The sequence below is a fragment of the Peromyscus maniculatus genome, chromosome 5 (assembly GCF_049852395.1).
Source record: "Peromyscus maniculatus bairdii isolate BWxNUB_F1_BW_parent chromosome 5, HU_Pman_BW_mat_3.1, whole genome shotgun sequence".
Lineage (NCBI taxonomy): Eukaryota > Metazoa > Chordata > Mammalia > Rodentia > Cricetidae > Peromyscus > Peromyscus maniculatus.
The window spans coordinates 7,314,944-7,328,221 of record NC_134856.1 but is presented as its reverse complement, the minus strand read 5'-3'; the positions used below and the strand labels follow the sequence as shown (position 1 = coordinate 7,328,221).

The window sequence follows — 13,278 nt, the reverse complement described above, 5'->3', positions numbered from 1 at the left end:
AAAAGTGCTAAAGGTAATGCTGAATTAAGCAAAGTATTTGTTTTAAGAAAAAGGACCTGTAAGTTAAATATTTACTATTCCTTCTCCTCTAAGATCTATAGCTTTTTATTAACTTTACAGAGGGCTAAGAATTTATTCAATTAGTTTTTATGTATTTATACATGGGGTCTGAAAGGAAATACAGAAAGGAATGGAATCTTCAGTAAAAAAAAAACAACAAGGCTTATGAAGCAGGCAGAAAATAACATTACTTACTGCTGGGCTTGAGGCCCATGTCTGCTCTTCCAGCAGTCAGGAGGCTGATGAATATTAGGTATATGTAAGACTAAAGACTATTTGCTCTACAAGAAGATTATTTTAGGCTGTTTTAGTATACTCACACTGAAGCAAGAAGAGAAGAAAAGAGACGTTCTATGAAGTGCACCATCCTCTAGGATCAGAATTGGAAAGCAAGAGAGAAATGAGAGATAGGGAAGGATGGCATTTCTACAGTGAATGGACTGTGGCTGGAGAATAAAGAGCAATGAGTATTTTATACACAGTGTGGAATGGTCTTGTGTTTAACCTCAAGATAAAGAAAACTTATTGAAATAGGAAAAGTAGATGAGTGATGTAAGACTGTGAAAGAATTGATTCCCAATGTTTCCTATATCCACTGTATAGAGCCCCAGATTAGACAAAGACAGGTGGTAATATCAAGTGAAACCTGTAATAAGTTTTATCGGCAAATTAAATTAAGGACACTTTATTGGTTTGTGTGAATTTAAAAATGGATTATAATAAAAAAGCAAGTTGTTTGGGCCATTTGGTAGCATGTGAGAATCAAAAGAAGTAAGATTTACTGAACTCTTACAATGTGTACCACACAGTGCTAAAATTTGCTTCAAAAATAATGAACAAGCATCTAGTCTACTCCTTCCAGCCTTAACCACATACTGTGGTTGCAAATGTTAAACGAAATATTTTTAGGCTGCTCTTAAACATACATTTCTCACAGTACCCTTAACAGTTTTCTATATATTACTTCACTGCTACTGAGCAAAATAAATCTGTGACTTCTCTCTCTGTCTCTGTCTCTGTCTCTATGTCTCTGTCTCTGTCTCCCTCCCTCTCTCTCTCTCTCTCTCTCTCTCTCTCTCTCTCTCTATATATATATATATATATATATATATATATGTATATGGGGTGAAATTCATGAATGCAATGTACTTAACTATGTGCACCTGGCTATCCCTGTTTCACCTCCTCCTGGGTCTCCCCCTATGTCCTCATTTCCCCAATTTCTGTCTTTAATTTTTATTAGCCACTCAGTATAATTGGCATAGTCTGTATGCACATGGATGTGGGGTCATATACTTAAGATGACATAAATATAAAGAAAACAGATTCTCTCTCTCCTAACATTAGTTAACTAATACACTTGAATGACTGATAATACTCTTGAGTCTATAAACAGCTGTCAGTTTCCTCTCTGAACTCAATGTTCAGCCCACTAAATAATATATAAAAAACAAATGCAGCTTTAATTAGTTGATGAGATCAAGAAGCCAATGAACAACTTATAAAATGACTTTTAATGAAATGGATCTACTAAATGGATAGGAATAATTTATCACTTTATTCCAATGATTTAATGTCTGGATTTGGTCAATTTCTTTTTTGTTAAGTTTTTCCCCAGTTTTAACTTATAGTTCCTTCACATACCATCAAGCCGAGTCCTAGAGAGGTCTCCAGAAATCCACAAAGATGACTCCACTATAGACTACTGGCAATGGTCGAGAGTGCCTGAGCTGACCTACTCTGGTGATTGGATGGCCGAACACCCTAACTGTCATGATAGAACTCTCATTCAGTTACTGATGGAAGCAGATGCAGAGATCCATGGCCAAGCCCCAGGTGGAGCTCCACGAGTCCAATTGGCGAGAGAGGAGGGATTATATGAGCAAGAGATATCGAGACCATGACTGGAAAAAGCACAGGGACAAATAGCCAAACTAGCAGAAACACATGAACTGTGAACCAATAGCTGAGGGGTCCCCATGGAACTGGACTAGGCCCTCTGGATAAGTTAGACAGTTGATTAGCTTGAACTGTTTAGGAGGCCCCCAGGCACTGGGACCGGGACCTGTCCTTGGTGCATGAGCTGGCTTTTTGGAACCTAGGTCCTATGCTGAGACACTTTGCTCAGCCTTGGTGCAGGGAGGAGGGGATTGGACCTGCCTAAATGAATGTACCAGGCTCTGCTGACTCCCCAGGGGAGATCTTGTCTTGCAGGAGGTGGGAATGGGGGGTGGGGGTGGGAAGTCTGGGGGGGTGGGAGGAAGAAGGACAGAGGAATCCTTCGCTGATATGTAAAATGACTAAAAAATCTCTTATACTAAAAAAAGAAAGAAAATTTGGGGAAAGTAGGATACTCTGTAATGTAATTTCTTAGAATTTATCTGAATGACACACTACAGTATACCTAGCACCATTATAAGCACTGATAATAATGACTAGAAATTTCTTTGCCCTTATAAGTTTAGAGTTTAAAAGGCATCCATGTTTAAAGCACAAGAGGATATACCAATTTCAGTCTTTGAGATAGAATCCAAACTATCATTAGTAGCAACAACTTCCCTTCTGAAGGATTACAGAAAAAAAAGCTAGTTTTATTTTTCACAGCCTACCTCCTCTCAGTGCTGTGAACTGTTATCTGTGTGATAAACTTAAGGAGTCTCAATTACCATCTTACCAATGATCACTCATAAATGTATTTTGTATGAGCCCAAGTGTGATATTTTATTCATTAAAGCATTACATCTATGAGGTCATTAGAATCATGACAAGGACCATTGTGCAACTGAATGTGCATTTCTATTTTTATAATGACCAAATGTTAAATATTCTTAAATGTTTCTGTCCTTGGGAAGTAGACAACAAGATACAAGTCCACACATGTGTTACAGCTATTGGGAGATGAATCAGGAGAAAGTTGGGGAGTCTTTAAAGCAAAATGAAGGTTTGTCTGCAGCTCTGAAGGTTGTGTTATTTGTGTTACTATGACTCTTAGATTGTAGCACAATTGTGATAATGTCCTCTAGAAGTCAAAGGTGAGTGCAAAAGCTAAAATAGACCGACTTTGTGCCAGATCACCTATTGGTAACTCTGACATGTTGTCTTTGGCTTATAGTGTCCACATGAAGCTTCACCCTAATACACACTTGCCAGAAGTTCTAAGAGAAAGCTGGGAATGCCTTCCCATCCATTTCAGATGTGATAGTCAGGATGCACTGTCATTTCTTTATGCATTTTATTTGATCTCTTTTTGTACTTAAATGTTCAGAGTCATAATGTTATTTCACAATTACCATGTACATAAAATAGTTTTAAAAACCATTCTGAAAGTTTTCAAAAGACATCATATTTTTAAAGAGGCAATTCAGAAGACATTCAAAGATACATGGCTTCTTACCATTGCAGGCTAATACTGCTATTAATTGCAGCCCTCATAGGTTTATGGATCACAATTTGATAGAAATATTTTATCTTAAAGCTGTGTTTCTATTATGACTTTTGTCATTTTCTTGACAGAGCAAAACAAGAAATTCAGTAGACAGCACAGTAGCATTCAAGGATACAAATTCTATTCGTCAATATTTCCCTTTTTTCCGTTGCCTGATTAGGCTCAATGCCAGATCTCTTCTTAAGTTCCCTTGGTCCCAGACCCTCCCTTTGGCTTGTTCACTCATTTAGTTCTGTCCTGGGCCATGGTAGGTGAACATATGGAGGATCCTGCCTTGGGAGAATCGGGAACAAGAACAACAGCAGGCGCGCTGGTGGGGAGCTGTGTCTTGTTTGTTAAAATCAACCCGCCTCCACAGAAGCAGCTCCAGGCAGAGGAGCCCTGCAGCCAACAATGTCAGAGAATGTGGAGTGTCCCAGACCTTCACCCAGATTGTCATTTCAGACCGGAAGGGAGTGTTTGCCTAGGGGATGTCACTGTAGAGTTTGATGGTTCTTGGTAATTAATCAATAGCTTCAGGGAAAGCATCAAGCTGTATCAAGAGTGTGTAACAATAATACTTCACATGAGTATCGAGGAAGCTAGAATAACGTTCAGCAAAGATGATAGGTTCTCTGGGGGTGCAGGTCCTTTCATCTGTAAATAAGATGAATGTTTCTGCTATTGTTCTGTCGTTAATGTAAGGTATAACCTTGGGCACAGTTGTGTCTCTGCTTCTTCCACGGTAGAAGAGACTGCTAGAAATATGATACCAAAAATGTTTATCCATGTAACATTCTGCTAGATTAACATCTCCCATCTCCATAAAACTAAGGTTTTTTTTTTTCCTTTGTTCCCAAACAGGGGGTCATTTGAATGACCACCCATGTCACTTGATTTAAGTTGAATTGTGGTTGCTCAAGAGCTCTCTGAATCAGTGTGTAAGCCAAGCAGCCTTATTCACTCCTCAAACATCATGCTCTTTGTTCTACCCCTTATCATCCATGCGTTTCAATGCAGTGTTTGAGATGTTTCCCTCCTGAACTTAATAGATTATCATTTAAGTTTTCACTCATTAAACCGAAAAAAACTCTCTGCAATTTCCTTCTTACCTATTTGTTTAATGCCTCTCTCAAGCTTTCTATAATTTTCTGTGTTATGATACAAATATTTTATACAAATATTTATGATCCCTTTAGGGAAATCTATTCCTTTTATCCTTTGTTATTTATTTAAATTTGTCCAAAACAGTGAATTAAAGCATTTTACATTTTTAATTGTAATTTAGAATCAGTGGCTTTATACGACTAAATTGGCTATCATGAAATGAGACTGGAAGCCTACTAATGTAAATACCATAAGGTAAAAATTTCTTGTTTTATATTATTAATTTATTTGATTTCAAAATTTCGTGAGTTCTTCATATACATCATTTCCATACCTCCCTGTCCTGCTTGAATTCTTCCCATTCTCCTAGCTTTCTTTCAAATCAATGGCCTCTTCTTCTGTCATTATTACCATGTATTATACAATAATAATAGTTTAGTGCTGCGCACGCGTGCGCGCGCGCGCGCGCGCGCGTGTGTGTGTGTGTGTGTGTGTGTGTGTGTGTGTGTGTTTATTCAGGAGCTTATCCCTGAAATAAACTGATTCTTTCTCTATTTTTAGCCATTAATTGCTTGTATAATTTTATAAGGTCTTGTGAAATTTCCCATATCTGCTTTGGCTTGTCAATGTGTGTATTCATTATTTAGGTCTGGTTAGGCAATTCTATTGCTGAGAATTCATGGGCACAGCATTTTTGTCATATCTAAAAGATACTAACTAGCAAGAGGCATTGTGGTTCTTTGTCTCTTACAGTATTACATCCCCTATTGTAAGATATTTTCTGAGATTAATGTATAAAGTTTGCATTGTAGATATATCAGTAGGGTTGGTCACTACATAGTCATTTATTCTCTATGCTTTGGGGAGTTGTATACCTCTATAATCCTCTATATATCTATTGTCTCTCTATCATCTTTCTAGTTATCTATCTATCTATCTATCTATCTATCTATCTATCTATCTATCTATCATCTAGATATGCATCCATCAATACATGCATGTTTTTTAATAGAATCTCAGGTTTATTTAATGTATTCCACCTCCTGTATGTCAGTCCTGATTCTAATGTCACGTTGTCTTCATTAGTATTATGTAACACTAGACTTTCAAATGGTGAAAATCCTGGAAATTGTTATTTTTGGTTTTTCAGGATTTCACGTGTTGTTTTTTATGGGAAAAAAAGTAAACTGAACTTAACATTACTAGCCCTAAGGGGCTTGTTTCTTTTCTTCATAGAATTTGACTATACTAACCAAACTGACCTCAAACTTGTGTTCCTCCTGCTTCAATGTTCTAAGTGCAGGGGTTACCTGTCCTGTGCCACCAGAACCAGCCTGGCGCAAAGCATGAGTTCAGATTAGCCTTTATAATCTAATGAAACCATGCTTCAAAATTAAAACTAACAAGATGGGAAGGCCACAGGTCCCTCCCACAGCATTTATTTAGAGTGTGTGGTACCTTCTAGGGTTCATGTTACAACAGTGAAACAAAATAAACATGGTATTTTTTTCATGTTTCTTTGAGTGACATATACTTTTTAGTATGATTTCTGAGGGATATGCATAAAAATATGAAATTGATGATAGAAGAGACAGAAGAGACAAGAACAGAGAAATGGTAAGAAACAGAAAGAAGTAGACAATGATACTGTGTGAGATGGGAATTCATGGAACACATTTCATGATAAGTAACTGGGTACAGGCTAGAGTACTCCTGGGCTGAGAGATAATTTGAAAGTAAATAGAGTATGTGATAAAAGGTTGCTTTTATATATTAATAAGATTTCCTTAACTTTTCTTTACAAGATGCAAGCTCCTTTTGCAATATTTCTATTACTATTTTTATTTGCTAGTCTATCTTTAAAAGAAAGAGCACACTGGAATATGCTAGAACACACAATAAGATTTAATAGTTACAAATATTTACATTCTTTTTTTTTTTTTTGAGACAGGGTTTCTCTGTGTAGCTTTGTGTCTTTCCTGGAACTCACTCTGTAGACCAGGCTGGCCTCGAACTCACAGAGATCCACCTGACTCTGTCTCCCGAGTGCTGGGATTAAAGGTGTGTGCCACCACCGCCCGGCCCGAGTTACAAATATTTATCTGGAGAAAGTTCTATATAGATATTATTAAGCTAAAAAAATCAATATTATTAGTTGAAAATGACAGTATTATCCACATCAATTACATTTATTAAGAGTAAAATATTGTACAGCATAATTCCAGTGGCATTTCTTTAGTGTTGATCATCTCCTCTACTTTATTTTTGGGTTTATATTTTTCATTAGAAAAAGGACACAAAGGCTTTTGTCAATGGCCTCGAAGTTTTATGCTCATTGTATTAAGAAATTGAAATACAAAAAGGATACATTTAAAAGGGATAATTTAAGATATATTTATTAATCAGCATCATATTAACTGTAACCAAATATTTGAGCAAATTAATTCATGAAGTAGAAAGGGTATTTCAGACCATAGTTATTTCTGGAATGTCTAGTTAAAGATCAGATACCCACTTGCTTTGGTTTTTTGGCAAGGGTCAAGCATATCATGTCAGGAGAAAAGGCAGAGCATGAGGCCTACATCATGAGGCAGGAAACAGAGAAAGAACAAGGACTCTACAGTCCATTTCATGAGTAAGCTTCCATGACTTAACAGCTTCTCATTTATCAAGGTTTCTCCCTCCCCTAGGACCAAGCCTACCTTTAGAAAACAGCTAACCAACTTATGTGAAGAATTTAATGAAGTGATTAGCTATAAAAGTGCCATTAGGGTTAAAGAAATAAACAGCATATAGATAATTATTCCACATTCAGAAATAGGAAACAGGCATTATCATGTATAAGTATGAACAAAAGGATTAATAAAAACATGAGAAGAATTGCAACTGCAGCATGAGAACTCAAATAGGAGAAGACATTGAAGCAGAATCATCTACACAGTCCAAACCTAGATTCAGAGTGCAAATACTTTGATTTTTTATGTTCCCACATTCTGTTTCCTCCCCGGGTGGGAGGCAGGGAGATCTTGTTGATTCAATTCTTGTAGATTAGGATTTTGAGGCACCTGGGGGACTGATGAAGGTTAGTGTACTAACCTTGAGTACCAAACAATAGCTGTCTAACAAAAGCCCAACTACCTTCTGTTGGATAATTCAATTTCTCTAAACAGGAAGCTGATATCACATGAGACACTCCAAAAGCAGGAATTGCAAAGACAGAGATGGAGGTGTGTGTGTGTAATCTGTTTGGGATTATATACATTGTTACTTACTTTGCATAGGAACATTTGAGCTCTGAGAATTGAAGTACCTTTTGTCTTTTCACTATTTTTTAATTTTATTTACTTTTTAAATGTTTGCTATTCTGCTAGTTTGCTCGATGAACCAGCAAGCGCTTTTAAGACATAACTCGGATTTCATTCAAATCACAGGTCCAATTTTATGCAATGTGGTGTTGTTATTTAACTAACATAGCTTCTATAAGAAGACGAATCATCCTTTGTCAAGAAGCATGATTAACATCAAACTCAGAGTTAGTTTTGAAATATATAAACATTATCCAAGGAATAATCACTGTCTTTACTATATGCTGCTGATAAAACATTTGCTTGAAGATCACTTTCACTGGAAAGCATCTTTCTAAATAGTGGGCTTATTCATCCTTTTAGAAGTCTGTAAGCACTCTACTTGTGCAACACTATAAGAAAAGGACTTCGTTCATTAGAAAAGCTTAAAAGAAAATGCTGGAGCCAGCATGGTGACACATGACTTTAATCAAAACATTCAGAAGACTGAGGCAGAAGGACTAGGTGTTTGATGTGTATGGCTGGCCTGGGCTACATTGCCAGATCCTGTTTCAAAAGGGTGAATCTTTATAGACTGGATTGCACAGTGCTTGAAAATCCTATATGCATGTTAATAAAGGGTGCTTGGTACTAAGAAAAGGAAAAAAAGAAGCAGAGGGATGAAACTCACTGCATTCAGTGGAGTTGAATGAATACAACAAAGAAGACTGACTGTTTAATAGAGGAAGCTTTGACCTTTCAGAGGAACTGTCATTCACATTCAAAGTCATACTTGAATGCTGTCCTGGGACCCCTGTTGAGGTCATATCCAAGCCCACCCACAGTATACTGACCATGTGTGTATAAACAGAGCATGCTTATTTTCTTGGTTGAGAGCTTACTTGAAATCTGAAATTTTTTTAAGTGGAACAAAACATTAAAAATAATAACAAAAATAACACTCTCTCAAAGTTACTGAATTAGGAGCATATTTCTGATAGATATCAGCAATGAGTACATGGTTGGCTTTTATATATGCCTCGACAATTTTTCTGTCATTTAAATGAGAAAAAACTTAGGAAACATGCAAATATAGTTGGTCTGATTCACCAGAAGCATTCTTGTGTGCCTACAGGGACCTTCCAAAATGTCTGCTTATGATAAACTACTCAGAGCATAAGAAGTTTTCAAATGCTGAGTTTTGATCAGCTATAAAAGCTATGAATGTTAATATCTCTGTAAAAAAAAAAAAGAAACTAAGTGGCATCCATTCCCTCCCACGCTAGGCTGCCAAATTATCATAGCAAAACACAATATCATGTGCTGATAATTATCTGATGAATTTTGTATGTATAAAGAAGAATGGAGGTAAATTCCACTTAATTAAAAGCATATCTCTCTATGCAGGTTTGGAGAGATGAAATGATTAGCCCCTTATGAAACACCTGGCATTTGAAAGATAAACAATAAATAATAGTTACTTTTGAATGATGTTTTCCAGTGCTCACTCACCACATCCATGCATCCTGCAGAGACTCTTAAACCCTTTGAAAATTTTCATTTTCTCTAACACAAAATAAGTGGGATGGTTTCTCTTCCATAGAAACATTAAAAAAAATGAAAAGTATTGAGTATCTACTATACAGCCTTGCCTGTAGAACCATTCAATGGGCTTTTCTAAAAATAAATCCTCAGCTGATATAAATGGCTATTTAAATAAAAAATGAGGAAGTTAATGAGTGAGGGGTGTAAATATGTAGAAATTGCTACTAGTTACACACACCAAACTGGAAACACAAGGCTCAGAAAGTATTGCTTGTCAACAAGAATTGAACTAAGGAGCCATTGATTCCTATTAAAATTAATCTACACTTGACATAGTTTCTATTCCTGGAAAAAAAGCAGCCAAACAACACTATGGTGATATTGATGACATATGTTCATGTTTGCCTATGACAGACAACTACAAATTTTGCCACTCTGCTGCTAACATGAAGAAAAAAATTCCAAAGCAGACAGATGCATGGGAGCAGCTATAGGGTTAGTTATTTCCAATGTTCTGAAAGAATCACTAATTGAAACGGCAGATTATTTATGAGTTGTATTAAATGCCTTCTCCTACACACCTGCATCTTAGAGAGGCACTGGTTTCATATAAAGCAATGATTTTAAGATAAAAATGTACTTTGATTGAAAAAAATGGCCCCACTATGTATATGTAATCTATAATCCACTGCCTAGAATTCTAACAGATTATCTCTAAGGTTTTGATATTGCCACAGGCATATCACAATAAAACCTTTTAAATTCTTCTAAGTAGGAGGATGATCTTTAGAATTTTCACCTCTTAAGGGTATAGGACATATTTTTATACAGAAAATTGTTTCCTTCTCTGACCCTGCAGAATATGGAAGGTGAGTGTCTAATAGTCTTGTGATTAGATGACACGAGGTAAGACCCAGTCTTAGCAGACACTGAATTTGGGGGACTCTCTTGTGGGCCTTTAGAGTCAAGCAACTACATTATGAACAACTTCTTGTGAGGAGAGTTACCAGGCAGGGACAGGGGAGAGTTTTCCATCCATTAGCCAACAAAAATCAGCACCTTCAATTCCATAGCCAGAAAGAAAGGGATTCTGCTAATATACTATGTGAGCTTGGAAGCAATTTTGCCTCAGTCTGTGTGAGAACACAACCTCTCTGATACTCTGGAAACCTGTGCGTCTCTGGCAGAGGTGGTCTAGGATGATCCCAATAGTCATGCACTCTAATGTCCTCACATCTTCTCTCAGCCATTCCATCAAGCACTAATCCAGGTACCATTATGAAGTCATTTTGCAGATGCAAATATGATCTAAATGAGTTGACATTAAGATATTGAGGGCATTCTAGCTGGCCTGTCCAATTAGGTGAGCCTGTGAAAGGGACTGACCTCCCCCGAGGTAAATGTAAAACCTTCTATTTATTAGATCTAGACACTTTGTATTTTACCTACAATACTATATCATTACCTTTTACAAAAATGGCCCCCATTTATGTGCTAAAAAATAAACCCAAATCAGTGACACTGAATATCAAAAAGTAACTTTCTACATTTGTCTCATGGGGATTATAACTGTGTAGAAAAATGTTTAGAATTTGGCTAACACTCTTGGTATATGAACCAAATAAGCAAGAGAATCTGACTTTTGGCCACACAGTGGAAGTTTAAAATGTGCCTGTCAAATCTATCTTGTCACCATTTTCAGGAAAAGCATTAGAATCAACTCTGCCCTTGAATCACAGGCCTGGCAGCTGTATTTCACGGACCACCGCATCTCCACCTTCAAGAACTGGCCGTTCCTGGAGGGCTGCTCCTGTGCCCCAAAGCGGATGGCGGAAGCTGGCTTCATCCACTGCCCTACAGAGAATGAGCCTGACTTGGCCCAGTGTTTTTTCTGCTTTAAGGAGTTGGAGGGCTGTGGACCTGATGACAACATCATAGAGGAGCATAAGAAACACTTCCCTGGGTGTGCCTTCCTTACTATCAAGAAGCAGTTTGAAGAATTAACCCTCAGCGAATAATGGAAACTGGACAAAGAAAAAGCCAAGAACAAAATTACAAAGGAGACCAACAGCAAGCAGAAAGAATTTGAAGAGACTGCCAAGACCTTCCACCACTCCACTGAGCAGCCTGCTTCCTTTCTGGGGTGACCTGAACCTGACTGACATTTAAGTCATGTGTCCTAGCTTTCCCAGCATGGGCCTCTTAGCAGTGTCTTAGAGAAAGAAATAACAGTATTTTGAAACTGGAGGTCAAAAATTATTTTCGTTTTTGCTTGGAAGTAGCTCAGCCTGTGTGCCTACCTCTTTATTTTCTGGCTTTGCTGTGTTGTGTCCTGGACTGAGACAGTGAGGAAAGGAGTGGGTGAGGAGGGCAGTGTCCAGTGGCAGGACCTAGCGGGTAGGGGTAGGTGGAGGGTGGTGGTGATGGGTGGGGTGGGGAGTGGGGGGGGATCATGAAGGTCATGCAGGGTGTTTCTGGTCTTCATCTTTCCATACTGGTAGCTGACACATCCTGTGCACTGTAGGTGTGGTTCTGTGCAGTGCTGGTGATTCATCTGCCCTCTGGTGTGAGTCTTCTACTGTAGGGGAATGGAAGAAAATACTTGAAAAGTGGGGGAAAAAAATCAACTCTGCCCTGTCAACCTCTCTACTCTGGGTTTCTTTCTTTTTCTTTTTTTTTTCTTTTCTTTTTTTTTTTTTTTTTTTTGCCCAGGGCTCAGCAGAGCCATGTTTGATTGATACATTTATGATTGTATATTAAAGACATGAGTATTTACTGGTTAGGTGTTTACTAATGCCTGATGACTGTGATGTATTTACTTAGAACTTTATAAGGAAGTGGCAGACTGAAGAGTTTTAGTTTTAGCACAGAAATGCAATGATGAAAGCACGGGTATATGAACCAGATTTACCTTCTACTATTTCTGACACTGTGTCTGTTATCTCTGTCGCACTGGGAAATTTGTTAGATGTCTCCGGATCTCAGTTCTCTCAATTTTATCTTCACCATTAACAGCCTTGAACGTGAAGTGCTGCATCTACATGGTTACACCATATATGGCTGTGTCTCTTTGTCTCATTTGTTCCAGGCCATTTACAATAAAAAGAAATGTACTTTGCATTTTGAAAACTATGTCATTCTCTGTCCTCACACCATACTGAAACACATAAGTAGCACCATATATCAAAAATGTTAAGGGAAAATAAATGTGTTCATTTTCAAACCCTTCAGTACAGGCCTTTCACAATACTAGTAGGCTTCTAGGTCACTGTTATAGTTGATATATGTATCTTCATCACAAGGCCATCTATTCTTCTTTGTGTTTTTTGTACCCATTATCAGTTTTTCAACCTTTCTTTCACTAAGACAATGATGTTCAGAATACACTCTTCTCCAACAAACTTTTCAAAGCAACTTCCAACATTCTGCTTGCCAGAAAATTAAAGTTAAATATTAACAGTCTCTCATTTATTTGTTAAACTTAAACACAATGTCTTTGGCATATAAGACAGTCTTAATTACTGTGATGACTTCCACTATTTACAAAGTACTGTTTCGTATATTTTGTAGCTTACACAGTGAGGCAAACATCCCAAATTGCCTTTGGTGCTTCTAGATTGCATAATGAGATGAAGAAGGGGAAGAGTCAGTGTTTCAATCCCTGGAAACCAAATGAGACTGACTGATGTTCCATTAATTTAGAGAACATTGGAAGGGGTGATGAGTTATGAACACATGTAGTACTTACTGGGCACACGAGAGAACATGGAATGTAAGAACTAACAACTAACATTCTTTAACTATCTATCAGATCCTGGAAAGATGACTGCATTGAACATATGCATTTATTTAACCCAT

At 37.4% G+C, this 13,278-nt stretch overlaps 1 pseudogene; it reads left to right on the top strand.

The window, feature by feature from the left end:
* The first annotated feature begins 3,749 nt into the window (after positions 1-3,749).
* On the top strand, positions 3,750-11,567 carry LOC121829669 (baculoviral IAP repeat-containing protein 5 pseudogene; annotated as a pseudogene).
* The last annotated feature ends 1,711 nt before the right edge of the window (positions 11,568-13,278 follow it).